Raw genomic sequence first — 9772 nt, forward strand, 5'->3', positions numbered from 1 at the left:
GTATAAACTGTTTATTAAATACAAGACATACACTTTTACACACAGTTAGGGACACTCCCCTTAGCTTTGTCTTAGAGGGGAGGGGGTAGGGGACAAGAAACAACCAATGGGAAAGGAACACTTGTACATTGAGACTACAGATAAACATGAAGGGATTATGGTAAGGAGGCAGCTTCTCAATACACATCCCCTGCGGAGAGATGTCTCCAGTCCAGACCATTGAGTGAGTGAGTGAGTAACTTGTATAGCGCAACAAATGCGAACTAAATCGCCTCAAGGCGCTTCCCGTCCAGAGTCATTCCGGTCCTTCAGAAGAGGTGGGTCTTTAGTTTTTTCCTAAAGGCCTGATGGTTTTCTTCCAAGCGTATTGTAGAGGGTAGAGCATTCCAGAGCCGTGGTCCTTGGACCGAAAATCTACGTTCTCCCTTCGATTTGTAGCGGGATTTAGGAATTTGGAGAAGGTTTTGGTCGGTTGACCGGAGAACGCGCTTGGTGACGTAGGGTTTTATTTTCTCGCTTAAGTATTGGGGAGCGTTCCCCTGTATACATTTGTGGGTGAGGCAGAGTGTCTTGAATGTCACCCGGTCCTGTATGGGCAGCCAGTGGAGGGATCTCAAGGCCGGGGAGACTGATTCCCATGGCTTTTTACCTGTTACCAGTCTGGCTGCCGTGTTCTGGACGACTTGTAGACGTGAAATCTGGTATTTTGGTAGTCCTAAATAGAGGGAATTTGCGTAGTCGAGTCATGAGTTGATGATTGTTCCCACAACTACTGCCGTGTCCTTTTCTGGGATGAAGGGGATGAGTCTACGTAGCATTCGGAGCAGATGATGAGAACCGCTGACAACTGATCCTATTTGTGCATCCAACGTCATGTCAGAGTCAAAGGTGACTCCGAGACTTTTGGCTTTGTTGCTTGGTGCGATGGTTTGTCCGAGGATGGTGGGTGGTGTCCCGGTGGTCCTAGAAATGGATTTCCTATTTGCGTGAAGGGTGAGTAGTTCTGTTTTGGATCCGTTAAGTTTGAGGGAGTTTTCTGTCATCCAATTGTCAATCAGCGTAAGGCACTTTCCAAGTTCATGAAATTGGTCTTTTTTGTTGGTGATTCGAAGGTAAAGCTGCGTGTCGTCCGCATAGGAGTGGTAGCGCAGGTCCTGTTTGCTGATGATTTTGAGGAGCGGGCAGATGTAGATGTTGAAGAGTACAGGTGAAAGGGGCGATCCTTGCGGGACTCCGCATGTAGTGGTCCGTGATTCTGATGTAAACCCTCCAAGTTTCACGGTCTGAGTGCGATTTTCAAGGAAAGATGCGAACCACGGTAGGGCCGCGTCAGAGACTCCTGCTACTTCTTTGAGTCGTGCGATCAGTATGTTGTGGTCTACCGTGTCGAAGGCTGCACTGAGGTCCAGCAGCACTAGGAGACAGGATTCTCCGTCATCAGCTGCTTCGAGGGCGTCATCCCATATCTTAAGAAGAGCCATTTCTGTGCCGCGGCCTGGGCGAAAACCTGATTGTAGAGGATTTAGGAGTTTGTGCTCGTCCAGGTGGGGCTGAAGCTGTTGTACTACTGCATTCTCCATGATCTTGGAGATCGTGTTGAGGCTTGTTATCGGTCTGCGCTGGTTTGGGTCTTTCGGGTCAAGGTTGGGTTTCTTTAAGAGGGGTTTTATTATGCCTTGCTTGAGGTTGTTCGGAACAATCCCTTCCTTGAATGATTGGTTTATGATGTGCGTTATGATGGGTGCCAAGATGTCCGTGCATTCTTTTAAAAGTTTTGTAGGAATGATGTCATTGGGTGATGTGTTGTCTCGGAGGCTTCTGATGATGTTTTTTGTGGTGTCGATGATAATTGGGACCAGCTCGAAATTCGTTGTTCGTACATTCTTTGTGTTGATTGCTTCTTCTTGCTGTATCTGGGTGGGGTTGGTGTGTTTTTTCTGTTGAACTGTTGCCCGAATCTTTTCGATTTTGTCGTTAAAAAAGTCAGATAGTTCGTTACAGAATTCCTGTGTCTCACTTGCAGGGGCTCCAAGCAGGAGGGGTTCATGGCCTTAGCGACTAGTTTAAAAAGTTCCTGTGGACGGTTGAGGGCTTTGGAGATGGTGTTTGTGAAATGGTCTTTTTTGGCTTTAAAGATCGCTTTGTGGTAATTTTTGGTGAGGATTTTGTACTTTGTGAGGTTTTCTTTTGATGGGTTCCTCCTCCAGGCTCCTTCCGCTCTTCTGCGATCCTGTTTCAGTAGGGTGAGGGTGTCGTTGAACCAGCCTGAGTTATTTTTCCGGCTGAAAGCTCTGCTTTTTGGAGCGACTGTGTCTGCTGTTTGTAGTAACGCTTTGTTTAAAGCGTTGAGTGTTTGTTCCGTTGAGTGGTTCAGATTTGGTACTTCTATTTTTGTCGCTAGTGTGGTTTTGAAGAGCTCAGAGTGTAATTTCTTCTGTGATCTTGTCCAATGTATAGTTGTAGGGGGTTTAGGTTTTTGAAGGACGGTATCGGTGGTTAATATAAATTTGATGGCGTGGTGGTCGGTCCATGGTAAAGGTCTGTTGTCCAATTTGTTGATATTCACGTTTTGCTTGAAGATGAGGTCCAGAGTGTGACCTGACGTGTGCGTAGAAGTCTTTATCAGTTGCTGCAGACCACGTTCCTCGAGTTGGTCGATGCAGGCGGTAGCGATGGGATCCTGAGTTGAGTTAGCCCAGAGGTTGAAATCCCCAAGTAACAGCAGGTTTTTGGTTTTCAGGGTGTATGTAGAGAAGAATTCGGTGAAGGGTGTGAGGAGATGCGTCTTTGGTCCGGGTGGTCTGTAGCATAGTAGTATGTGGACGGTTTCCTCGGGTGTAGCTTGAAGTTGCAGGGTGAGTGTTTCCATAAAGGGCAGTGCGTTCTGTAGGGTAGGTTTGGTGAGAGCGAGGTGGGATTTGTAGATCACTGCAAGGCCTCCTCCTCTTTGACCTGTTCTATGCTCGGTTAGGATGCGATAGTTCTCGGGCACCAATTCTGCTAGGATAGGATTACAGCCGGGTGTAAGCCAACTTTCTGTGATAAAGAGGCAATCTGTGTTGTGTTGGATGATGAAGTCGTGGATTTCCTGTCTGTGCTTGACTGCAGATCTTGTGTTGATCAGGACGCATTCTAAGTGTTGTACTCGCTGCGGTGGCTTATTGTTTTTTGGGTTAGGCTGGCGGTAGATTCTTAGTAGTTGTTCTTTCAGTAGTGTTTTTTGAATGGAGGTTGGTAGCGGTGCGGCCGCCTTCCTTAAGTTGCGCAGGGTGTCCGCTGTGTACTTGAAGATGAGCATGGTGGGAGATGACTTGTTGGTCATATGCTGATACAGTGATCCGGTTGATCCAGCGATGATGAAAATGGTGATCATGGGGGGGGTGATGTTCCCGGAGGGTTTCGTTGAAATCGCTCAGTGCCGGTGATGCGGATCAGGTGAAATTGCTGCAAAAAAAGGTGGTGACCCGGCCTAAACCGCCCCCCTCAGTTGATCCAGAGGTAGGCAAAAATCCCTAGCCTAGCGGCCAATTGCTACAGCAAGGGAAAAAAATTCCTTCCTGACCCCAGAGGCGATCGGAGAACCCTGGATCAAGTGGCTAAATGGGCCCCGGTTTAGACTTACCTTGCCGATGTAGGCTGAACTGTAATGGGCGAGCTAGGGAAGAAAAGTGGGAAAAAAAAAATGGAGAGGGGGCCAAAGAATGGCCCTTACTTACCGGGTTGTAGCCCAGTGCTACTCTTCCAACTGTCTGTAGTACGTGGCCCCCGTGACTGTAGGTCAGTGCCTGAGGGTGGTGAGGAGTACTTGGCCAACGGCTGGGTGTACCAAGATGGCCGCCGGAGCCGAAACTAGGCCCGAGCCGGGGGCCTCTCCTACACTCTTCAGCCGAGATGCAGCTTTGAGGGCATCAGTGCCAGCCTCCGGGTGTTCCTGTGTCAGGGAGAACCCTGTCTGGCTGGAGGCGATGCTGTGGAGGAAGGAGACCAAAGATCTAGTGCGGATGGCTGGGGGTGGGCCGCAGCCGCAGTCTTTCCTGGAGCTCTGCGCCCGAGGACGTCAGGGAAGCCACAGGCAGAAGGCGGCGGCTGCGGAGGGGCAGGAGAGCAGAGGAGAGGGGGAGAAGCTGTCCACGGAGGGACTGAGTGTGCCGCTGAAGGTACTCAGCGGCGGATGACAGCTGGTGGCCGAGGAGGGGGGGTGGGGGCTGGACGGGGAACGCTGATCCTGGTCCCACGGCGCTCAGCTGGAGGGGGGTGCTCGGCAGTGAGGGGGGGGCGGGTGGACACCGAGCGGTGGATGGATGGATGCCGCTGAGGACGGGGCCCCGGAGAAGGAGAAGGGGAGAGAGAGAACCGGAGGTTCGGCACAGGAATCAGCTAAGACTCGGCTGATGTCTGCTGCAACACACGTCCGCACGTGTGATCTATGCTATGTGCCATTTGTCAACACAATTAGACTCAGCAACAAGAGGGGGGGATGGGGGAGAAGGGATGTAGCATTACATTACATTATCCCATAGTTTCTCAATTCCAGTCCTCAGGCCCCCCCAACAGGTCAGGTTTTCAGGATTTCCCTCAGATGAAAAGGCTGTGGTGATTACTAAGGCAGTGAAACTGATCAAATCACCTGTGCAAAATAATGGAAATCCTGAAAACCTGACCTGTTGGTGGGGCCTGAGGACTGGAATTGAGAAACACTGCATTATCCCAATGCCAGCTTGTCCCCGGGTCTCCAGTCTCTTCTGGGCCATAGTCTGTGGATAGGAGGCCCGCCCACAGTCCCTTCCAAAACACACAGTGACAGTGGGTTCTGTCACACAGTCTATGTACATATCCTGCCCCAAGCTCAGCTCTTGGGGCACCCATTGCTCTAGTATTGTGAAGATTCTCCATTGGTGGCCCTTGTATTATCACAGCTGCCAATTTGCTGCCTTTGCATTATCACAGTTGGCTATTAGTTTCGCTAGAATTATCCTGATTGTCTGTTGGTTGCCCTGCTATTGTTATGCTTGCCCATTTCTTGTCCTTGTATTGCCCCTTTTGATGCAAATGTATTGTAAGTATTGTCTATATTTATTGCCCTAATAGTGTCACAATTGCCCATTGGTTGCCCTATCAGTGTCACAATTGTACATCAGTTGCCCTAATATTGTTATACTTGCCCACTTGTTGTCCTTGTATTGTCATGATTGCCCCTTTGATGCCACTATATTGTCAGTATTGTCTATTGATTGCCCTAATAGTGTTGCAATTGTCTATTGGTTGGCCCAGCGGTGTTTTGATTATCCATCGGTTGCCCTGATATTGTCATGCTTGCCCAATTGTTGCCCTTATATTGACACTATTGCCTATTTGCTGCCTTTGTATTGTCATAATTGGCTATTTGTTCCCCTAGTTGTTGCCAGGATTGATCATTTATTGCCATTGTATTATCACGATTGCCTTTTTGTTGCCTTTGTATTGTCACAGTTGCCCTAGAATTGTCACGATTCTCTATCGGTTGCCCCAATATTGTCATGTTCCCCATTTATTGTTCTTTTATTGTCATGATTGTCCCGCCCGCATATGAAAGCATTGTTCAAACCACACATGTGAGGTGTCACCGCCAACGTCAGAGCGAGAGCAATAATTCCAGCCCTAGACCTCCTCTGTAACTCAAAACACGTAACCAGTAAAAAAAAATTAAGCGTTGCCTATGGGGATTTTTTAAGTGCCGAAGTTTGGCGCCATTCTATGAGCGTGTGCAATTTTGAGGCGTGACATGTTAGGTATCTATTTACTTGGCGTAACTTCATATTTCACATTATTTGAAGACATTGGGCTAACTTTACAGTTTCTTTTTTTTGAAAGCATTAAACCTTGTTTGAAAAATTGCTGCGCAAATGCCCGCCATTGTATTCTCTAGGGTCTCTGCTAAAAAAAAATTATAGTGTTTAGGGGTTCTATGTAATTTTCTAGCCCAAAAATTATGATTTTTACAGGCAATCTCATTGGATAACAGAATCAGAAAAAAGCAGGACTTAGTAATGAGGCACCAAATAAAGTGGGTGCACAGGGAAAGTCTTGTTGGTTACCAAAGAAAATAGTTTTCTAGTACTCTTAACTACTTGCCGACCAGCCGCCGCAGTTATACGGCGGCAGGTCGGCTCCCCTAGGCGAGAGCCCTTAGCTATATGTCAGCTCTCGAAGCGGCCACTAGGGGCATGTGCGCGCCCCCTGCTCGTCCCTGACTCCCGTGTGCGTGCCTGTCAGGCAGGATCGCCGCCGGACACCCGCGATTGCTCGTTACAGAGCGGGGACCGGGAGCTGTGTGTGTAAACACACAGCTCCCAGTCCTGTCAGGGGAGAAATGCCTGACCGTCTGTTCATACAATGTATGAACAGCGATCAGTCATTTCCCCTAGTAAGGCCACCCCCCTACAGTTAGAACACACCCAGGGAACATACTTAACCCCTTCCCTGCCCCCTAGTGTTAGCCCCTTCCCTGCCAGTGGCATTTTTATAGTAATCCAATGCATTTTTATAGCACTGATCGCTATAAAAATGCCAATGGTCCCAAAAATGTGTCAAAAGTGTCTGAAGTGTCCGCCATAATGTCGCAGTACCGAAAAAAAATCGCTGATCGCCGCCATTACTAGTAAAAATTTTTTTTTATAAAAATGCCATAAAACTACCCCCTATTTTGTAAACGCTATAACTTTTGCGCAAACCAATCAGAAAACGTTTATTGCGATTTTTTTTACAAAAAATATGTAGAAGAATACGTATCGGCCTAAACTGAGAATTTTTTTGATATATTTTTGGGGGATATTTATTATAGCTAAAAGTAAAAAATATTCATTTTTTTCAAAATTGTCGCTCTATTTTTGTTTATAGCGCAAAAACTAAAAACCGCAGAGGTGATCAAATACCACCAAAATAAAGCTCTATTTGTGGGAAAAAAAGGACGACAATTTTGTCCGGGGGTTAAGTGGTTAAACAACTATCAAAAGTTCCAGTTCGAGTATACTGGATTAGAGAAGTGCTTTTCAACCTCAGGCATCAAGTATCCCCAAAAGGCCATGTTTTTAAAAGTTCCCTTAGTTAAAATAAATTAGTGTCAGGCCTCGTACACAAGAAGCTTGCTGTTTTTTTTTTCTTGCCGAGGAAACCGGTCGTGTGTACATTTTTCAACGAGGAAACCGCCGAGGATCTCGTCGGCCCAAAAAGAGAACATGCTCTCTATTTCCTTGACGGGAATGGGAAAATTTGGCTCGCCGAGATCCTCGGCGGCTTCACAAGGAACTCAACGAGCAAAATGATGTTTTTCGCCCGTCGAGTTCCTCGGACGTGTGTACGAGGCTTCATAAATACAAACCATTGACATTGGTTTAAAGCATTGAGGTGAGGGAAATCTTGAAAACATCATGGAACTTAAAAACCTTGAGGACAGAGGTTGACAAACCACTGGATTAAATGAAACCTATCACTGACAAAGACATATAGGCCGTTCTTGTTTTTGTTTTATACTCAGCATGATTAGCACTTACCGGCGACGAAATAAAACGTTGTCACGTGGATAAATGCAGAAGGTTTCAATGATGTAAGTCTATGGTGTATCCATGTCACATGCTATTACATTGGTTGTATTACCTTCATAAATAGTTTATATAACATGTTGAAAACTCCAGTATCCATTGTGTTATGCCGGCTGAGAGGTAATATGTTATAATAGGCTTCTCTTGGCATTTTGAATTAAGACATAATATTATTAGTATATAGGATTTATATAGTTTGCCCAGCAATACATAATAAATATTGTCAATTTTTTGGGCATTAGGAGAGATACATACAGCATTCCACAATAAGTACTGAAATGTCCTCTGTGACTGTGCTTACATCTCTAAGTAGTGGAAGACGCACTGATATTTATATGGAACCAGTTGCAGGGAGCAGGTGAGAAACCAACACTCTGCGGACACCAATCTGATATAATTACTGGCTTGGTTTCCTCTTCTGAAGGTCTCTTTGGGGTCATCATGCCCAAAGACTTGCCTAGGTAAGCAGTAAGTGATAAAGTGAGATATTGTGTGATTACAGGTATTATGGTGCCATAATTACAGGTCCAGCTCTTCGGTAACTTGGAAAATTGGATGTGAAAAGACCAGGGATTGGGAGAATCAAATTACCGGCTGCATGGTTGCATTTGTCCTGTGACTGTAAGGAAAAGTCCTATTGTCAGCTGATAATTGTATATCTTCACCCTGTAATTAGTTCCTGTGTATGATTAACCACTTAAGAATTGTTTCTCTCGCTCTAACGCACGCAATGATACCTCACATGTGGGGTTTGAACGGCGTTTACATATGTGGGCGGGACCTGCATGCGTGTTCGCTTCTACGCGCGAGATAACGGGGACAGAGGCATTTTGAAAAAAAAACAATTATTTTATTTTTATTTTACTTAATTCTTTTTATTTTTACACTTTCTTTTACATTTTTATGATCACTTTTATTCTTATTACAAGGAATGTAAACATCCCTTGTAATAGCAATCAGTGTGACAGGTCCTCTTTATGGAGAGATGTGGGGTCAATAAGACCCCACATCTCTCCTCCAGGCTTACAAGCATGAAATCGGTGAAAAAAAATCACTGATCACATGCCAACAGCCGCGATTGCGGCTTTGTTTACTTCCGTGTACTGGGCATGATGTCATAACGTTGTGCCCGGGCCTCCGACGGTCATAGAGATGACTGGTGACCATCTGGTCACCAGTCATCTCTATACTTTCCAGCAGCGCCGACCGATTTGCTCTCCGGGCCCCCTATGGCACGGGAGATCACGGAGAAGCACCAGATGGGGACGTCTCCCCCTCCCGCCACCTATAAGAACGATCAAGCGGCGGGATTGCCGCTTTGATCGTTCTTATCGTGCACAGAATCAGTGGCTGAATATAGCGATATCTGAATGATGCCTGTAGCTGCACCCATCATACAGATATCACCGCACAAAGCCGAGGATGTCCCAGGGATGTCCTCGGTCGTCAAGAGGTTAATGGCCAGGCTACTTTTTGCGATTCGGCTATGCATCGCTTTAACTGACAATTGCGCGGTCGTGCGACGTGACTCCCAAACAAAATTGACGTCCTTTTTTTCCCACAAATAGAGCTTTCTTTTGGTGGTATTTGATCACCTCAGTGGTTTTTATTTTTTGTGCTATAGACAAAAATAGAGCGACAATTTTGAAAAAAAAATCAATATTTTTTACTTTTTGCTATAATAAATATCCCCAAAAAAATATATATAGATTTTTTTCTCCTCAGTTTAGGCCGACACGTATTCTTCTACATATTTTTGGAAAAGAAAATCGCAATAAGCGTTTATTGATTGGTTTGTGCAAAAGTTATAGCGTTTACAAAATAGGGGATAGTTTTATGTCATTTTTATTAATATTTTTTTTTTATTAGTAATGCAATTTTTATCATGACTGTGACATTATGGCGGACACATCGGACACTTTTGACACATTTTTGGGACAGCGATCAGTGCTATAAAAATAAGACAAGCCGAGAAAAATCGTTCCCCTTCCATCTGGGTGGATCGGATTGGAGGGCCCATAGAGTAGAAGGGGCTGCGTCCATGTCCGCTCTGCATATGCAGAGTAGACACAGACCTGTCATCCACCCACTCCGCTCATTGTGGCCCACGACCGGTTACCAAATCACTTAAGTGGCCCTTGCTTTTCAAAACGTTGGGCAGGTGGTGTGTACAGCGTGCAAAGTTCAGAGTACAA

The sequence above is a fragment of the Rana temporaria genome, chromosome 4, assembly GCF_905171775.1.
Source record: "Rana temporaria chromosome 4, aRanTem1.1, whole genome shotgun sequence".
Classification (NCBI taxonomy): Eukaryota; Metazoa; Chordata; class Amphibia; order Anura; family Ranidae; genus Rana; species Rana temporaria.